At 47.7% G+C, this 20879-nt stretch overlaps 1 long non-coding RNA gene across 4 annotated transcripts in view; it reads right to left on the bottom strand.

Moving 5' to 3' along the window:
- Positions 1-20879, bottom strand: part of LOC140384675 (uncharacterized) — a 345004-nt gene that overhangs the window by 199518 nt on the left and 124607 nt on the right. The window contains exons 2-4 of one of the 4 annotated variants that reach the window (XR_011933120.1): positions 5226-5507; positions 3926-4062; positions 579-2235 (exon numbers count right to left, since the gene is read on the bottom strand). The exons of 2 other annotated variants lie outside the window; for them this stretch is intronic. This is a non-coding gene — a long non-coding RNA (uncharacterized lncRNA). Of the gene's footprint in view, positions 1-578; positions 2236-3925; positions 4063-5225; positions 6500-20879 lie in introns of those variants that run through there. One more of the 4 variants, XR_011933119.1, reaches the window with a different exon arrangement.

Genomic DNA, 20879 nt, shown 5'->3' with positions numbered 1-20879 from the left:
CTGGAGAATCGCCGGCGGGGGGGGGGGGGGGGGGGCGCTGACAACGGCAGGAATCCCGCAGCCACCCGGAAAACAGCGCCGGAGAATAAGGCAGCTGGCGTCGGTTTCGGGATTCGCGCCTCCCCCCGAGGATTCTCCGACCCGGCGGGGGGTCGGAGAATCCCGGACCATTTGTTCTTTGCACATGTGTTGGGTGGATTTGACATTTATGGATGATAATAACACTGTTGCTATCTTTTGGCTATGAAATGTATCACAGGCTGATCAACATTTGAAAAATGAAGACAAGTTGTGGTAATTTTAATTGTCACTTGTATACTTTACCTCTAAGCTATGCAGAGATGTGCCAGGACTTTATTTACCAGGATTTCTAGAAATGTCTTCTTCAAGCTGACAAGTCTTTGCTCCCAGCAACTTATACGAGTTCTTTTATGGACTCTGTGTGCCCACATTTGGACTGAACCAATCAAGCAGAGGGAGCATCAATAGTACATGGACTCACACAATCAGAGACAGAACAATTGAACAATTGCACACTTCAGTCACCCGGATTTTAATAAGGAAACGGGGAGTCCATGCCGAGTAAAAATAAGAACCAAGTTTTATTTACAAATGATATATATATAAACGCTTCCCAGTAGACCCCTACCGGGTTTGAGACCATAAAACATAGGAGCAGAATTAGGCCATTGGGCTCATTGAGTCTGCTCCACCATTCGATCACGGCTGATATTTTTCTCATCCCCATTCTCCTGCCTTCTCTCCATAACCCCTGATCCCCTTATTAATCAAGAACCTATCTATCTCTGTCTTAAAGACACTCAGTAAATTGGCCTCCACAGCCTTCTGCAGCAAACAGTTCCACAGATTCACCACCAGGGTTCCTTTTGGTCGGTGCCTTACTGGCAGACCTTGTATACACTGGGTAATTGAGATACCCTGCCCCTAGTGGCGGAGCTCGTACTCCGCAAGGAGCATGGGGAAGACAAGCATTCCCACCCCTGAGGTCCCGTACGGGATATTAAAGAATGACAACCTGGTGAAGAAGATCTCCCTTTCATTATGATGCACGATCAATTACAATCAAAGACGAGGTAGTAACATAACTGAAGGCTTTAATAGACTAGAACTGTTCCCCAGCAGCTTCGGTACAGAATGAGGGCTGCTGGGACGGCACCGGTTCTTATACCCCGCCTGTGAGGGCGGAGCTACATACCAAATAGCCAATGGTAACCCTCCTAGGTTTAACCAATGGTCTTCAGCCTCTCAGGCGGGTACTGCAATACCTGATAATACCACACATTATTAATCTGATCAGAATTTATTTTGAATGGAGTGAAAATTGGGCTGGCTCTGAAAAGAGCATGTAAACTCTTATGCCAGATTATTACCAGTGTGATTAAGGAAAACATGTACCCTGTTCATATTTTCTGTGTAACGCTTCAATCTGACACTATACTATGAACTTTCAGTTAATACTTTTAAAATTTACATAAGACTATTAAAATGGCAACTGTAAATTATGTGACCTTTGGCAATTTTATGTTCCAGACAGTCAAGAGACTTAAGCAAAAAGTTAATTAAATATGGATCTGCATAGCCATCTGGGAAATGCACAAGTCCCTTTGCTTAAGGATGGATTATCAATGGACGAACTACAGAATTCCAGCCAGCCCAGCTCTCTGTTTCACCATGGACAAAAATGGAACATTGAAACTCAATTTAAAGTGTTTAAGATGAATGAGAATGGATCCTATTGACCTTCCATTCATTGTATTATGATGGTTTCTGCAGTAGAAAGGATTAATGATGGCGATATAAATAGTCAGTCTGTATCATCAGCACTCTGAATCAAACCAGAGCGAGGTTAACCTCATCCAAGATGATAACAGGTGGTGAACAGGTGGAAAAAGCATAAAGAACCCAGCAACTGGAACAAATTGGCGGCACGGTGACACGGTGGTTAGCACTGCTGCCTCACAGTGCCAGGAACCCGGGTTCAACACCGGCCTTGAGCGACTGTGTGCGTGGCGTCATCCGGGCGCTCCGGTTTCCTCCCACAGTCCAAAAATGTGCACGTTCTGTTGATTGGCCCTGCTAAATTGCCCCTCAGTGACCAAACGTTAGGTGAAGTTGCGAGGATGGGGCGGGGGAGTGGGCCTGGGTAGGGTGATCTTTTGGAGAGTCAGTGCAGAGTCGATGAGTCACATGGCCTCCTTCTGCACTGTACGGATTCTATGAAGAGAAAAGATGGCAGGGTTAGGAGAGTGTGAGAAAGATTCCAACAAAATCCGTAAAAACGCCAGAGTGAAAAAAGAAGAAAAGCCATGGAGAAAACCTTAGCTCTACTACAGTGCTTTGAACATGTGGAAGGCCCGGATCAAGCCGTGAAGTGGCAGAGCTGCTGTTCTAGGTTTACCAGGTACAGGACAGCTCCAAGACTAGCAGGGAAGCCTAGCAAGGACTTGGTCAGCACTCTTCTCCACATCATAGGAACTTGTGCAGATAACATAATGGTCCGACAGGGAATAAACCGTGACATATGAAGTGATTATCAAAGTCTTTGAACCATTTTTCAACCTCAGACAGAGGCGTTGGAGGAATGATAACTACTTTTTTAGACAACACTAAGATTGGTAGGGTACTTAACAGTGGAGAAGAGGGTCATAGGTTACAGGAAGATATAGATTGGTTGGACAGATGGTTGGACAGATGGGCTGAGCAGTGGCAGGTGGTATTTAACACTGATAAGTACGAGATGGTGCGCTTTGGAAGAACAAACAGGACAACGGAGTATGTAATGAATGGCAGGACACTAGGAAGCTCAGAGGAACAGATGGATCTTGGGGTACTTGTTCACAGATCCCTGGAGGCGGCAGAGGAGGTGAATAGTGTGGTTAATAAGGCATATTGGACATTGTGGCATAGAATATAAGGGCAAGGTGGCTATTTTGGATCTGTACAGGACATTGGTAAGATCACAGCTGGAGTATTCTGTACAGTTCTGGTCACCCCACCATAGGTAGGAGGTGATTGCACTCGAGGCGATTCACCAGGATGTTGCCTGGGATGAAGCATCTGAGCTATAAGGAGAGATTGGATAGGCTTGGGTTGTTTTCTTTAGAACAGAGAAGGCTGAGGGGGGATATAATTGGGGTGTATAAGACTATGAGTGGTTTGGACAGGGTAAATAGGAAGCAGCTGTTCCCCTGTGAATCCCGCCCCCGCCGGTTGCCGAAGTCTCCAGCACCTGAGATTTGGCGGGGGCGGGAATTGCGCCGCGCCGGTTGGCGGGCCCCCCCGCTCGATTCTCTGGCCCGGATGGGCCAAAGTCCCGCCGCTAAAATGCCTGTCCCGCCGGCGTAAATTAAACCACTTACCTTACCGGCAGGACAAGGCGGCGCGGGCGGGCTCCAGGGTCCTGGGGGGGGCGCGAGGCGATCTGGCCCCGGGCGGTGACCTCACGGTGGCCTGGCCCGCGATCGGGGCCCACCGATCCGCGGGCGGGCCTGTGCCATGGAGGCACTCTTTCCCTTCCACCTTCGCCACGGTCTCCACCATGGCGGAGGCGGAAGAGACTCCCTCCACTGCGCATACGTGGGAAGCTGTCAGCGGCCGCACACGCTCCTGCGCATGCGCCGCCCGGAGATGTCATTTCCGCGCCAGCTGGCGGGGAACCAAAGGCCTTTTCCGCCAGCTGGCGGGGCGGAAATTCGTCTGGCGCTGGCCTAGCCCCTCAAGGTTGGGGCTCGGCCCCCAAAGATGCGGAGCATTCCGCACCTTTGGGGCGGTGCGATGCCCGTCTGATTTGCGCCGTTTTGGGCGCCAGTCGGCGGACATCGCGCCGTTTCCGGAGAATTTCGCCCCTTAAGTGGGTCTTCCTAACAAAAAAAAAGAGAAGGATTCCCAACCTGTTCCGACTTACAAGTTTGCCAACTTCCGAGAAATTTGACTGTAAGAAATCTCACAGCCCGCTGAGGAATCCTTCGCTTTACCAGGCCGTTCCTTCAACCTTAAAGCACCAGCTGCATCTCAGCAATTCCGGGCTTTCCCTGAAAGAGGCTGAATTAATTAAAAACCTATTACCTTCATCTGTAAATAATCTTTTAGCATGTGAGAGTGCGTGTGTTAGATGCGTTAGCGGAACATTACATTAAATATGGGACAAATGTGTGATTAAAAAAAACCACTTTATTTTGAACTCACAAAAACCTGCTGCTGGGCTTATTTAATTCGGCCCGACACTCTGGGGGCAATTGAACAAACACCTCCCACATACAGACATACTGATCACAGGCAGCAAAAGAAACACATAAATTCTGTCTGGGACACATGCTGCACTCAGGCTGGAGGAGGCTCTTCTCTCGGCTCAAGGGAACACAAAGGAAAGAACAGCCAGAAGTCAAATCTTCTATTTTCACAAAAAGCAGCAATTCTCACAAGAGGTATAATGTTTTGGGAAATTGTACCAGTCTCAGCTGCTGGCAGTGAATGTTGAAATCTCAATGTTTGCTGCTGACAATTTTCTGACCGTTAGATTAAAAAGTTGTATGCAGCACAATTCTGAATTTCCAATTTATGCTGCTGGCGCCAAATCCCCTGATAGCGGCACAGACCTGTGTCGTTTCCCCTACATAAGGTCATCTTTACCAGGGAATAGTTCGACAGGTATTTTAAAGGCAACAAAAATGTGCGAAATAGTTTTCTTCCGTGTTGAAGATTCAGTAATTCTATACATCTATGGAAATGCCAACTTCTTATTACTCTAGGCAGAAATTCAGTATCCAAATAAGTATTTCCCAAATGTCAGGGGAAACAGCTTGAAATTGACTTATAGTTCAATTAAAAGCGAAACCAAAAATCTTCGGTCTTTCAAGTTTTCATTTTTAAATTTAATGGTAAAGATATAGCAACATTTTAAGAGTGGTCGATGGCACTTTGAGGGCTTAGTGATCGACATGGAATTAGCTATTCTCTTGCTGATGTGACCTAGTTTGTTTCTTTAAAGCACCTCAGTCCATACTTAATTTATTTAAATATTTGTACAGTAGCATATGAGGTGGCCAATTTCCCAGCATAGAACAGTTACTTGTGACTGAAGGAAAAATATACAGTTCTGTCTCGTAAGTCACTGTCCCTTATTCAGATAACCTTTATGTTTTCCATTTACTGCATTAATACTTTAATCTCAATAAATATAGGGACAGTACTCAGATGGCACTTACCTGAGAGCAAAGAATACACCATCTGCGTGTAAAATGTATCACTACATATCATCAAATGGAGAGCACAGGTTGTACGCTCAGATTCAAACCCATCTGCATCATTCTTCTTGCCTTGCTCTTTTTGCCTGTTGCACCTCCAATTAAAATAATGACTGGGTGGCCTGCACTCGCTTGTTATCTTTGGAAGCAATCAGGAGGGCACTTCAGTCAAAGCTCAATGCTGGTGTTCAAGCTGGGATTCCCCGCTGATTTTTGTATTGCTCATTAGGATGGTGCATTGTGCTAGATGAAAAGCCAAGATAATGGTTCACAATACCATTTCTCACGATTGTAAAACTGTCTGAGTGGTCGGCACACATTTTCACTATTTATGCACAGATAGTAGATGATTTTGTATGCCAAAGGGGCCCAATCAGTCAGCAAGCAAACTGCCACTCACCTGCAGATACTTTGTCATCCCTCAGATAGGATATATTGGACCGGACAGCACTAACTTATTTTTTTTAGCTAATTTAAAGCTTTTGTTCTAACATCACCGAAGGATTTTCTTTCATAAAGCAAATAAACACACCTCTGTTTATCAGCCCCTGAGCTTAATTTTAATACAGGTTGAGTACCCTTTATTCACAATTCCGAATTTTGGATAGCTCTGAATTCCGCACTTTTTTTCGAGCGGCGAAATCCATGTTTCCAGTCAAAAAAATAACATGGCGATGACCCGAGATCCGTCAGCTGTGCGATGTTTCACATCTCCGAGTTCTCAGTGTCGGCTGTTCCGAGCACTGTGTCCCATTCCTGTGGCCTGTCGGGAGGGAAGCCGCATATTCCCACGTCCTCCCCCCCCAACCCCCCGTCGGATACAACATTGACCGGCGACTCCGAGCAGTGTCTGAGGGTTTGTGCAGCTTGGTATTCCAAAATTTGAAAAATTCCGAAATCCGGGACACTCTCGGCCCTAAGCATTTTGAATAAGGGAGACTCGACCTGTAGTTGCACAGCTGAACAGTTCAACATGACTTGAAGCAATATGTCGAGCCTCCCCAGTGGTATTATCCCACAGTATCCATCAAGAGGAAATATTGTGCCCTGACCTCCGAGCTCCAATGTGTCATATCTGGGGTACAGTAAAGATGCGCTGGAAATCATCCCTGAAAATTCCCTGGTAGGAATTGCATGGCAATAGCTTGGATTGTGCAAATTCCTGATGGCAGTTGCCCTGCGCTCGGAGTCACCTGAAATTGGAATTTAAATCACAAACTTCACATGGTTCTGACTGGGTTTCATCAGAGAGGCTGTATAGCACAGGGCTAAATCGCTGGCTTTTAAAGCTGGCTTTTAAAGCTGGGACATTTCATTTCATCAATAGTTGCTCAGAAAGAGTTAAGACCATTTCTAGCTTCTGAGTAATTAGACCCACATCAGACAGCCCCACCTCCCCCAAAGGACTCCCCTCGCACTCCTGAAGGCACAGAGGTGATCCCCACCCCTCTACCACTACTCCCACAGCCCCAGGCCCCACAAGGGTCCCCGCCCATCGCCACACGGGACCCCCCTCCCCCCCACCTCCCTTCTGTGGGCTTCCCCCACCACCATGATAACCTGCCGGCGTCCATGGGACTTCGCCCATCCCTCAATACCCCTCCATAGGCCCGATCCAACAAGACCCAATCCCCCCCAACATGACCCAAGCCCCGGCCCACCCAAATCTTACCCATTCACTTTATACAATTACCTTGTCAATGACCTTTAAATCTAGCTGGGCCTTTAAACTTATTTGATTTACAGCAGCTAGTTGCGTAAATCAGGCAAAATGGCTTAGAACCTTTGACGCTACAGCCCTCAACTCTAGGCCCCAGGGATGCGCTGCACTGCTGTAAATTTACCAGGCCTGAGTCGAAAGGCAAAGCATGGTACAATTGCCTGGATTAAGAGCTTTGGAGTAAAGTGGCAATCCAGCTCAATTGCCACTCCATCAGAAAATAAGGCCCATTCTATTTTCTTTTAGTTATTAGACTTGTAAAGTTATAATAATCAATTTTTTAATAACTACCTCTGTCAATTCAAGGTGCTATTTTCATGCAAACATTTGTAGGCACTTTTCCAGCAATTTTAATGGACCAGTTAAACCAGTAGCATGAGGTGGCACCAGCAGGGGCTGGTTTAGCACACTGGGCTAAATCACTGGCTTTTAAAGCAGACCAAGGCAGGCCAGCAGCACGGTTCAATTCCCGTACCAGCCTCCCCAAACAGGCGCCGGAATGTGGTGACAGGGGGCTTTTCACAGTAACTTCACTGAAGCCTACTTGTGACAATAAGTGATTTCCATTCATTTCATTTCATTAAAACATGAATATTACCGTGAAGGTTTTTGAAACTTTCACATTGCACTCATCAAGACAAATGCAAAAATGGCAATTAAAAAAAATATATATTACCGTAGAAAAAATTTGCTGATTGGTTGATAAGTTAACTCTGATTGGCTGAGCGTTTCCATGGAGAAGGTCGTGCACCTTTTTGAATTACCCACCAGCACGGGGGTAACACCTCGATGAATCAGAGTCAATTTGCAGAGTCAGTACATTTCTTCTACTATAACATAAATTTGAAATTTGGCATCCTTTGGCTTGTCCTGATGATGAAAGTCTTCAGCAACATTTATCTTTTTTTGGCAATAGTCAATTTCGAAAATAAAACAGCAAAGTTGCGTGTTCCCATTCTGCATGTTCTGTGTGAAAGTGCAGTGTTTGAAAGCTAAATAAGTAAGTTAAAGGTAGCAATAAAATAGAACAAAGGGTTTTGATTTTGGAAGGAGTATTCATCATTGGATTCATGTTCTTGTTGTAAAGAAAATATTTATTCGGTGCGTTTTGTAAAAATAAATTTAAAAATAAAAAAATCCTTCACATCAGCTTTGGAAAACTCCAAGAGATGCCCTTTGCCTGAATATATAAACTTTCACTGGCGGGTGAAAGCAGAACTAGGGGGCATAGCCTCAAAATAAGGGGTAGTAGATTTAGGACTGAGTTTAGGAGGAACTTCTTCACCCAAAGGGTTGTGAATCTATGGAATTCCTTGCCCAGTGAAGCAGGAGAGGCTCCTTCATTAAATGTTTTTAAGATAAAGATTGATAGTTTTTTGAAGAATAAAGGGATTAAGGGTTATGGTGTTCGGGCCGGAAAGTGGAGCTGAGTCCACAAAAGATCAGCCATGATCTCATTAAATGGTGGAGCAGGCTCGAGGGGCCAGATGGCCTACTCCTGCTCCTAGTTCTTATGTTCTTAAAACTGTGGGGCCGATTCTCTGGCTGTGTTGAACCTGGTGCAAATCCCACTATGCGGAGAAAATATCGGGAGAGTCCCGAAATGGGATTTGCGCTGGGCACGATATTCATGGCCCGCTCCTGTTGATGTAATCTGGTTCACGCCCTCGCTCTACGCGGCACCCCCGCCGATTCTCCGCCCACGATGGGCCGAGTGCCTGCCGAGATAGGCCGAGTCCCGCCGGCGCCGTTCACGTGTGGTCCTACCCCGGCAGGACCTCGGCTTTCATGTCGCGGGGGGCAGCCTGGTCGGGGGGAGTGGGATCCGACCTCAGGGGGGGTCTCCACGGTGGCCTGGCCCGCAATCGGGGCCTACCGATCGGCGGGAGGGCTTATCCTGGTGGGGGCCTATGTTCCTCCGCGCCGGGCCCCTTTAGCTTTCCACCATGTTGCATCGGGGCCGCGCGGAGAAGGCAACCCTTGCGCATGCGCAAATTCGTGTCGGCCGTAGCGCGCAGGCGCAAAGTCACGCCAGCCGTAGCGCGCATGCGCGGACCCGCGGCGCCTGTTCTGACGCCGGTATCGGCAGCTGGAGCAGCATGAGGGTCTCCAGTGCCGTGCTGGCCCCCTGTGCGGTGCAGGATCGCTGCTCCTATGGGCCTGTTGGTGCCGGCGTAAAACGCTCCGCCATTTACGACGGCGTCAATACTTAGCCCCAGGATCAGAGAATCCCGCCCCATGTTTCCCACCGGAGACTACAGTTAGAAATGTTTTGGGAGAATTTCCCCCAGAGCCTGTGAGAATGACAGGTGTAGCATCACTCTCAGGAATGAATTTCCCAAATGCCATATAAATCCATGAATATTCTATGAACACAGCACAAACATTGTTCCCATAAGCTTCAAGCACATTAAAGTATCTTAAAGGCTGGTTATAAAGGAAAACCTCTCGCTAAGTTTAAACACAGTCTATTGTGTGTAGATATGTCTTTCAGCAGGGTGAAACCGCTGTTCGAAACATAGTGCATGCTTCAAACCCGCAGGGGATGTAACATAGAACCCCTCTGAGAAGCTTAGTTTATGCTGCAGAATTGTGTAAGATCAAGGGTCAAATAACAGACAGCATTGGAAGCAGCCATTGGAAACATAAGTAGTTTACACTCAATGAATCTCTCTCTCCCCTGCGGCCCCTATCTCTTCTATTACATAGCAGACTGCTGTACAATTTCAGTCCCAGGCAAACCGAGCAAAGCTACATTTAAACCAAACACGATTTGTTGCTCTACATCTGTGCCAGATTCAGATTTACTAAATTGTTCGCAACATGGGAAGATTAGTCGCAGGCAAAGGGCACCTTTGGCAATAATATCAGCAGTCCACCTGCGCAGAAGTTGATCTCTTTTCACTTTGCAAATGAAAAGCGACTGGACGTGACTGAGAAGCCAGGCCTGAGCTCCCCCTTTGCCAAGCGAACACATTAATGCTGTCTATATTAACAGACAAAAAGAGCGAGCTGAACAGTCTGCCAGAGTCCAAGGAGCAGTGGCATTTTCACAGGTCACGACACCAGAAGATGCCAGGCCTTTTTCATCTTCCGAAACACAGTTTTGTTTTTATATTTGAGTAAAGGCATCTAACGTAATCACTGGGAGTAATCCAAATTCGATATGAAGGAATATTTTGGGTTTTTTAAAATGTATTTTCAGTTTCTCCCAGGAAGTGCACTGAAATGTGTCATTTATAACAGCAACAGCTTGTATTTATCTAGCAACTTTAATATTAGGGTGGCACGGTAACACAGTGGTAAGCACTGTTGCTTCACAGTGCCAGGGTCCCAGGTTCGATTCCCACTTGGGTCACTGTCTGTGCGGAGTCTGCATGTGCTCCTCGTGTCTGCGTTGGTTTCTTCCAGATGCTCCGGTTTCCTCCCACAAAGTCCCGAAAGATGTGCTGTTAGGTGAATTGGACATTCTGAATTCTCCCTCCGTGTACCCGAACAGGCGCCGGAGTGTGGCGACTGGGGGATTTTCACAGTAACTTCACTGCAATGTTAATGTAAGCCTACTTGTAACAACAATAAAGATTATTATCATAAAGGCCCTTCACTGGAGATTTATTAAAAAGAATTAAATAGGGCCATGTAAGGAAAGAGAGAAGGGAGTATCTTTGGAGCAGGAGTAGGCCATTCAGCCCATCGAGCATGCGCCACCATTCAATACAATCGTGACTGATCATCCACTTCAATGCTTTTTTTCCTCACATTCTCCCCATGGGCCTGATTATCCCACCGCGCTACACTCAGCGCTTATCTCGTTGCAGTGGGAGCATCGCGGACGAGGCCCTAATCTGACATTGCGATGGCGCAAAACCGCATGTGAGCCACCCTTCCCGTGGTACCCGGCACGATCAGAGAAGCATATTGAAATGGATTATTTATATATTCAATGTCTGTTTCAGGCCGCATTCTCCTGGCACCTGGGGGTCACTTGTCGTACCGCCGAGGCCTCAACTGGGCGCAGATTATTAGTACTGTTCTCCACCAGCGGAGACCACGCATGATGACCACTTCAAGGGTCTCAGAGGCCATTGGAACCCCCCCGAATGTTCGGGGACGGGAAGGTCAGTATCCTGGCACTCCTTCTGGCACACAGGCATCATGGCAGTGCCAGGCTGGCATTCTTGATCATCAGCAAAACAATGGTAATGTCGTCAACAGTGCAATCAAGCGCCACTTACTCAACAATAAGCTACTTTTCTGATGTTCAGTTTGGGTTCCTCCAGGGCCCCAACTCCTGACCCCCAATACAGCCGGGTCCAAACGTGAACCAAAGGGCCGAACTTCAGAAGTGAGGTGAGAATGACTGGCCTTGACATCAAGGCATTATTTGACCAAGTGTGGCATCAAGGAGCCCTAGCTAAACTGGAGTTAATGGGAATCAGGAGGATAACACCGTAATATTTTTATACCTTTCAATTAGATCACCTCTCATTCTTCTAAACTCTAGGGAATAAGAGAAAAACTGATATTTTTTAAATGGGGAGAAATTATTACTGTTGGTGTTTCGATAAAAAATTGCTGTCCTTCTACAAGGAACATGAAAAGTTAGGATGCAGGTATAGCAAGCAGATAGGAAGGCAGACGGTATGTCAACTATTATTACAAGGAGGTTAGAGTGCATGAGTATGGAGGTCGGCTGCAATTGTTCAGAAGTGTGGTGTGATCTGGACCAGTCTGCAGTGTTGGTTTATAATCTGAGGGAAGGATTGAATTATCTTTGATCGGGTGCAACAAAGATCCACGTGAATGAATCCTGGGATTAGAGGGGATTGTTCGAAGAGGGATTGAGTAGAATTGGGCCTATGCTGTCTGAATGAGGGGTGATCTGATTGAAGCATGTAAGATTCTGAGCAGCCTGATAGGGTGGATGGCGAGAGACTGCTTTCTCTGTGGAACAGGCGAGAAAAAGGGGGGGGGGGGGGGGGGGGGGACAGTCTCAGGATAGGGGACAGCTATTTTATTTTAGGCTGAGAGAGGGAGACATATCTTCATTCAGTGAATCTTTGGAATTCTGTCCTTCAGTGGGTTGAGGGATCTCAGCCATTGGGCGGGATTTTCCACCAGCAACCCCCGCCCCTGCCCCCCCCCCCCATCCCCACACCCCCACTCGCCCCCATGACGTTACTTGTGTAGAGGGCCCACCATTGGCTGGTGGCAGGACCTTCCAGTCCTGGCGCTGTCAACAGGGTATCCCATTTTTCATGCCCCCTTCCGCCAAGAAGCATGTGGCAGGGGTTGCCATTGGCAGGGTTGGAAAAACTGCCGGTGGGAAAGGGTGGAAACCCCCACCCAACAAATGTATTCAAATCTGAGATTGAGATCTTTTTAGACACCGGGGAAATCATGGGGTCAGGGAATCAGACAGGAGAGGAAAGTTGAGGTCAAGGGTGAGCCATGATCTTATTAAATGGAAGAGTGGACTCTGGTATTTTGTTTATTATATTATGTTCTTATTGATTTACTAGATGCACATTTCAGACAATTGTTGCTCTGGTTATTCTCCATGGGAGATATTCTGTAGCAGCAAAAAGCTACTCATCGACATGGTCTTGTTCCCCGAAAGGTTTTGGGAAATGAAAGTCTGATGCATGAATACATGTAACCATTTCCTATATATCAGAATCTTTGTGTGCTGTCACACTCACAGAGAGACATGTTTACGTTTTCACTGTCTGGACATTAAACGTTAACAATGGACATTAATATTAAGCTTTGCCAGGGTAGAAAACAGAATGGGCAATCTGACAGGGAAGATCACACAGTGAGAACAGAATTCACCTGATTACTTTTCTTGTGAAAGTTATGGCAGGAAAATCTGTCTGCTTCTGCGCAGAGCTTGTAAATCTCTTCCTTGGATTTGTTTTGCGCGAAGGCAAGGCTCGGCACCCACACAGTCATGGAGAAAATTGCGTTTAATTTGTACACTCAAGAGAGCGGAAGATTTCTCTGTTGACGTTGTTGGGAAGGACACGCTGTACTGTGAGGGAGAGTCAAAGCAATGTGAGTGAACCCTGTTCAAATAAAAATCATGGGCACCACTCAGCGGACTTCAAACTTAGTCCGCTGTTGGGCACGTTTATCTCGGTGTATCTCGGGGTGTATCTCGGTGGCTGCAGCACGAAAAAGCATCCCGTTATCCAACGGCACTTTGCCGTTTCATTTGACTGGGCGAGTTTCTCTCAACGAGGCCACTCTTCAGCTCACCGGCAGGAAAGGCTGCTCATAGATCGGGGCACCATTTTGATCAGCGGCCACAACCTTCCCCGCCACCCCTTCCTTTCAACGCATCCCCCCGTTTTATTCGAAACTCCCACTCATTTTCCCAGCCATGGAGAGGTCCCAAGGAACCATGCCTCATCCCCATTCAATTGGCATCCCCCCCACTCCCACCCCGCCCCTCCCCCGGGACTGGGCCTGAACCCTGCAGTGCCGACTTGGCACCTGGGAATCCTGGCACTGCCAGTCTGCCACCATGACAGTTCCCCTGGCACAGTGGCAGTACAACCCGGGTGGTCTGGTGATGCCAGGGTACCTGGTTGACGGTGCCAGTCTCCAAAGACCTTGGAAACCCCCAAGGTACCATTATGGCTGGTCCACTTTTGTTTGGACCAGTACTAAACAGCGGCCTGGCAAGGTCTCCCAGGCGCGGTCGTTGAGTACCGGGCACCGGGTGAATCTGGCATCTGGGTATTTAAATGAGACGTTAGGCTCATTTGAAAATGCAGATCTGGATTTCACCCAGCGAGGGCATGATTCAGATCGTGCCGGGTGGAGTGAATCGGGTGACTCTCAAATGATCCGGTCACTGGCCGGAGCCCAAATTGGGGCTCTCACAAATATTCACCCATTACGTCTGGCTCCACACCGGGTACAAAGGAACCTCTGAAACGCACCCCATGTACAACTTGAGGGTTCCTGCTGCTGCCTTGCTGTGCTGTTAATGGCAATGAATTTCCCATATATATAATATATATACTATCTAACAACTTAAAGTTGACATTTGTGATATGCATTTAGCAGACCTGCATTATCGTGATTGCAGTCTGACAGTAGCAACAGGAAGTGCAGTGCAGTGGTAATAGTTTTCTGTGCACATATCATGAACAAATTAGGCAAAGCATCAGTCCCCTGTAAGCTACTCAACCACAATACCGTGTATAAATATAGCACTTTTAATTTAGATGCTGCAAGACCAGAGAAATAGGAGCAGGAATAGACCATTCAGCCTGCTCCACCATTCGGTGTGATTGTGGCTGATCCTGGAATTTACCTCCTTTCCCCTCCCACCCTCGCTACACATATTTATTCATTCACGTGGAGACCAAAAACCTGCCTGTACCAGCTTCAAATGTATTCAACAGCGGAACATCGAACACACTCCAGGGCAGAGAATTCCAAAGATTCACAACCCTTCGAGTGAAATAATTTCTCCTCATCTCAGTCCTAAATGACCGCCTCCTTATCCTGACACTGGGCCCCCGTGGTTTAGATTCTCCGACCAACAGAAACAACCTATTAAAACCCCAACAGATTCTTATGTGTTTTAACGTGCTTCGAAGGCCTGTGAACAAACAAAATTTGATACCCAACCACATGGGAAGCTGCTTTGTGCAGGTGACTTAAAAGTGGTCAGAGTTGGGGCGCGATCTAATGGCCACGCGGCACCCGGAAAGCAGCTCGCCATGGCGCAGTGTGGCTGGTAAAAGCCAGGAGACCTCGCTCTGGAGATCTACACGACTCACAATGCCTCGTGAGATCCATAAAAATGTCATCCCAATCTCTCGCTACACTGGGGAGTTCTGGCGAACGGAGCTTCCCACTGTACAAAACGGGCCTGCTTCGGCCATGCGTTTCCAGCTGAGGCCCCTTACACAACATGAGTCGGGGTGTATAACCATGTGTTTCTCGGCTCAGAGCGAGCTCCAGGAAACACGTCGCTAAACGCGCACGCTGTGGGACATTGTTCCCATTTAGTTATCTCGAGCCCGTAGATTGTAAGGAGCACCTTGAAGGAGAAAACTGAGAATGAGAGGCAAGAGAGGTTTAAAGAGGGAATTTGAGGGCTCAGGGCCCAGACAACTGAAACAGGGGGCGGGATCCTCTGACCCCCGCTGGGTTGGAGACTCCCCGGGGGGTGGCGTGAATCCCGTCCCGCCGCTCCGACGCCGGCTGCCGTATTCTCCGGCGCCGGCGTTCGGGCGGGGGGCGTTTACGCCGCGCCGGTCGGGGGCAGTTGGCAGCGGCCCCCCCAGCAATTCTCCAGGTCCCGATGGGCCGAGCCGCCGTCATTTCCGGGCCAGTCCCGCCGGTGTGAAATAGACATGTTTCATCATGGCGGGTCCTGGCTTGGAAGCCCGCTAGGTGATTCCTCGGGGGTGCACGGGGGAATCCGGCCCGGCGGGGAGGGGGTCCACGGTGGCCTAGCCCGCGATCAGGGCCCTCCGATCTGCAGGCGGGCCTATGCCGTGGGGGCACCTCTTCCTTCTGCACCAGCCTCCATAGGGCTCCATCATGGCCGACACGGAGAAGAAATATGTTCTTCGACAGTACAACAGGCTACCTGAGCAGTTTGATATGCATATTCAAACTGAAGTCGTATTGTCGCTGATGTGAACTTAAGGTTAACCGGAAACATTATATCAATGCAGAGTGGGTTAACAGGAAAAGATCTTCTGGTCAGTTTAGGTAGACCATGCCTGCAAGAGTTACTGAACACAATGCTCAAATTCCAATCTTTACTCCTGTAATTGAACTCAACATCAGTTGTGTGCATCGTTCAAGTTCAAAAGTGGTGTCAGGCGAGGCGTATGCAAGTTTTCACTCAATTTCTGCATCATATCTCATCTCTATCTATGTGTCGAGGATGTTTAATGACAAGCCTGCCCTCTACTTGCCCTGAAATATGATTGACAGACTCAGTATATTTATAATCTTTTTCTTGGACTTCTCAGCTACATTAATGGAAAGCACATGAATCCACCCTCTTCACCTTTTGGCCCACACCTGTCATTAAATTTTATTGCCGCAAAAATGATTAACTTTCAAGTCAGGGACGATAAACACATGTACCATATCTGCCACTGCGTTGAAGCTGACAAGATTCATTTGTTGCACATTCTTAGTGGTTTAGGTGCTTTTGTTTCACACTAGTCCTTAAAATATATCTGGGAGAGTGGATGTGGGAGGATAAAGGGCCACGAGAAAGAGCGAGGCTGGGAGAGGAGCCAGGGAGATAAAAGAACACGAGTAAGAGCGAGACTGAGAGCAGAACAGGGAACATAAAAGATCATGAGAAAGAGCCAGACTAAGAGAGAAGCCGAGAGATAAAAGAGGGCGAGACAGAGAGAGACTGAGAGCAGAGCCAGAGAGATAAAAGAGCACAAGAAAGAGTGAGACTCAGTAGAGTTGGGGAGATAAAAGCACAAAAGAAAGAGAGAGACTAAGAGTGGAGTGCTAGTTTAGAGTTTGGAGCTCCTGAGGTGATGGCAGGATTCAAAAGTAATGCAGGGCAAGTGGAAGTATCTGATTGGGTAAGTACGGTCAGGTAAGTTTTTACTACTTTTAATGCTTATAATTTGCAAAGTCTATAGTTTGTAAGGGTCATATTCTATAGTAACACGACCTAGGGATGAAAGACCCAAGAGTAATTGAGAGTATTTTAATTTTAAGTATTTTCCAGAAAGTTTAATTTAAAGGGGTAAGAAATGGGAGGAGTGCTCCTCCTGCACTATGTGAGAGCTGGGACATTTCCAATGCCCGAGGTCAGCTGCAGCTCCTGGAAGCCTGGATTCCAGAACTGGAGCTGGAGCTGAGGACACTGTGGAGCATCCACATGGTGGAGAGTATTGTGGACAGAACATAGAGAGAGGTGGTCACACCGCAGGCTGATACTGCATGGTTGGCTCTGCTGCACAAGGGAGGAGCAAAACGTGTGGGAATCCAATAGTTAGAGGAAATGTAGTTGTCAAGGGAATAGATAGGGGTTTCTATGACAGCAAACGAGACTCCAGGATGGTATGTTGCCTTTCTGGTCAAGGATGTCTCAGAGCAACTATAGAACATTATGGAGGGGGAGGGTGAACAGCCAGTGGTCATGTTACACAATGGTACAAACAACAAATAAAAAGGGATAAGGGCCTAAAACCAGAACATGGGGAGTTCGAAGGTAAGTTGAAAAGTAGGACCTTAAAGATAGTGATCCCAGGATTACTACCAGGGCCACATGATAGTCAGAGCAGAAATAATAGGTTAATTATGATGACTAGGTGGCTGAAGAGATGTTGCAAGGGGGAGGGTTTAAGATTCCTGGGACATTGGGCCGGTTCTGAGAGAGGTGGGACCGGTACAAACTTGACGGGTTACACTTGGGTAGGAGCTGGACTGGGGAATATTTGCTAGAGTGTTTGGGGACAGTTGAACCTAAAATGGCAGGGGGATGGGAACCTGTGCAAGGAGCCAGAGAAGGGGGGAGCTCAGAAAAAAACAAAAGACAGAAAGGGGAATAAGAGAAGCAATGGCAAGAGAAATGAGAGGCCAGAATCAAACGGGACAGCAGTGAAAAATAATGGGAACGGGACAAGGAATGTTAAAAATACAAGCCTTAAGGGTGTGTGCCTTAATGTGCGAGCATTCACAATAAATTGAATGAATTAAGCATACAAATAGATAGAAATGGATATGATATAGTTATGATTATAGCGACATGGTTGCAGGGTGACCAGGGATGGGAATTGAACATACAGAGGAATTTAGTATTTAGGAAGGACAGACAAAAAGGAAAAGGCAGTTGGGTGGCATTGCTGGTGAAAGAGGAAATTAATGCAATAGCAAGGAAGGACATTAGCTCTCACGATGTGGAATCAGTATGAGTCAAGCTGAAAAACACCAAGGAACAAAAAAAGTTAGTGGGGGTTGTATATAGACTCCCAAACTGTCATGGTGATTTTGGGAATGGCATTGAACAAGAAATTATAGAGGGATGCGATAAAGGAACTTCTGTAATAGGTGACATTAATCTGCATATAGATTGGGCAAATCAAATTCGCAAAAATACCATAGAGGAGCAATTCCTGGACTGTGAATGGGGAGGTTTTCTGAACCAATACATTGAGGAATCAACTAGAGAACAGGCCATCCTAGACTGGGTATTGTGTAATGAGAAAGGAATAATTGGCAATCTATTTAGGCAAGGTCCTTTGGGGATGAGCAACCATAATATGATAGAATTCTTCATCAAGATGCAGAGTGACATAGTTGATTCTGAGACTAGGAGCATGAATCTAAATAAAGGAAACTATGATGGTATGAGGTGTGAGTTGGCTATGATGGTTGGGGGATGTTACTTCAAGGGAGGACAGTGGATAGGAAATGGCCAACATTCAAAAAACGCTTGGGTGAACTGCAACAATTATTCATTCCTGTCCAGCAAAAAAATAAAACAGGAAATGTGACCAAACTATGGCTTGCAAGGGAAATGAGAGATAGCATTAGATCCATGAAGAGGCTTATCAATTGGCCAGAAAAATACCCAGCAGACCTGAGGATTGGAAGCAGTTTAGATTTCAGAAGAAGACCAAGGAACTGATTAAGAAGGAGAAAATAGAATACGCGAGTAAGCTTGCAGGGAACATAAAAACTGACTGTAAAAGCTTCTATAGGGAAGTGAACAGAAAAAGATTGGTGAAGACAAAAGTAGGTCCCTTACAGTCGGAAACAGGGGAATTTATAATGGGGAACAAAGAAATGGCAGAGCAACTAAATAAATACTTTGGGCATGATTCTCCCCAAGAACGTCTAAGGGCAAAATTGTCCAGACGTGCCCGCCCACCAACTGGGAAATCCTGTCCGAGGTCAATGGACCTTTTACATGCTCCCCGTCCTGCCTGTGGCGACTCTGCTGCAGACGCGGTTGAAGAATCCAGGTGATATTTTGGACAGGTCTGGCGGGGTTTTTTCCATCAGCTTTTTGGGTGAGAACCAGGCCAGCATTCACCCACACTTAGACATTATTTTGGGTCTTGGGTAGGTTCTTCCTGGCCTAGGCCACACTTCAAAATGTTTCAGCAGTGGGGAGCTGAACTTGTCGGTGAGACCGGCTCCTTAGTGATTGGGGGGGGCATTTTAAAAGGGTGCCCCAATATCTCAGTGAGCTGGACGGCCCCCAGATCCCCCACTCCCTGCATGCATGGACATTATTCCCCCTCCCTAGTGAGCACACCCTGCTATGGGGTTGCAGCCAAACCCCCCCCCTCTTTCAGGAACCCCCTACTTTCAGGACCCCCAATCACTCCCCCAACCTTTATGAAGCTCCTTCATACCCTCATTTAACCCCCCTCATACTTCATATGCCCCCATCACCCACCCTTTAATGGGCATGGACCCTCTCAAGCCCCAACCCTTGGCAGTGCCTACCTGGCACCTGGGCAACCTGGCACTGCCAGCCTTGCACCCAGGCAGTGCCCCTAGCACCCTGACAGTGCCTACCGGACAGCCTGTCAGTGTAGATTGGCACTGCCAGCGTGCAAGGTTGGCATTTCCAAGGTGCCCGAGTGTCGGAGGAGTGCAAGAGAGCTGTCCTGCCCTGTCCCTGACTACCCGGTGGCTCTAATGGCTCTGAGACCCCGGGAGTGGCAATCATGCCTGGTCTCGGCTTGTGGAGACCAGCATTGATTGGTGCCTCGTCGGTGAGGCTGGTGACTCCCAGGCACCGGGAGAATTGCGGCCTCAAGGACGTCACGTATATTTAAATGATCCTAATTTTCCTCTTGTTTCTATATTTGTAATAAAGCTGCTACGTAGAAACTTTTAACCATGTTATTCCTCCTAGTCTACTCTGTGTGTACAGAAATTCAACTGAATTCTATGTCATTATATTAGGAAAGAACTGTGATTATTATTTTATATAAATGTCACCTGTTTCATGCATCATAAAAGGAAGATAATAATCTATCACACAGGAAGAATGTTGAACTTTACATCTTAGTTGTATTGAGTGACAAGCTTCTTTTACTTCCTCGTACAGTTGAATTTCGATTACACGTTTTGAGACTTTTATGTTATGACTGTTTGAATTTTGTAGCTTTCACCTCAGCGAAGAAACAAAGAAAGTGGCTGCCAATGCTAGAAATTGTAAAGAAACCTGAAAGTGCTGGAAATTGAAAGGGGGAGGAGCATCTGTCAACACCCAACAACGTAAAAGAAGGATAGACGGATTTATTTTCCAATAGTAGATTGTTATATTATGGGATTTTTTTCTTGTTCATGACAGGTGGCGTCATTCTCCGACCCCCCACCGGGTCGGAGAATGGCCGTTGGCCGCCGTGAATCCTGCCCCCGCCCCCGCCGAAGTCTCCGGTTCCGGAGATTGGGCGGGGGCGGGAATCGGGCCGCGCCGGTTGGCGGGACCCCCCGCTCAATTCTCCGGCCCGGATGGGCCGAAGTCCCGCCCAGGAATTGCCTGTCCCGCCGGCGTAAATTAAACCTGGTATTTACCGGCGGGACCAGGCGGCGTGGGCGGGCTCCGGGGTCCTGGAGGGGGCGTGGGGCGATCTGACCCCGGGGAGTGCCCCCACTGTGGCCTGGCCCGCGATCGGGGCCCACCGATCCGCGGGCGGGCCTGTGCCGTGGGGGCACTCTTTCCCTTCTGCCTCCGCCACGGCCTCCACCATGGAGGAGGCGGAAGTGACTCTCCCCACTGCGCATGCACGGGAAACTGTCAGCGGCCGCTGACGCTCCCGCGCATGCGCCGCATTTCCGCGCCAGCTGGCGGGGCAACAAATGCCATTTCCGCCAGCTGGTGGGGCGGAAATCCCTCCGGCGTCGGCCTAGCCCCTCAATGT

This window comes from Scyliorhinus torazame, chromosome 10 (genome assembly GCF_047496885.1).
Source record: "Scyliorhinus torazame isolate Kashiwa2021f chromosome 10, sScyTor2.1, whole genome shotgun sequence".
In the NCBI taxonomy this organism is placed as follows: domain Eukaryota; kingdom Metazoa; phylum Chordata; class Chondrichthyes; order Carcharhiniformes; family Scyliorhinidae; genus Scyliorhinus; species Scyliorhinus torazame.
This window is presented reverse-complemented; position numbering and strand designations above follow the sequence as displayed.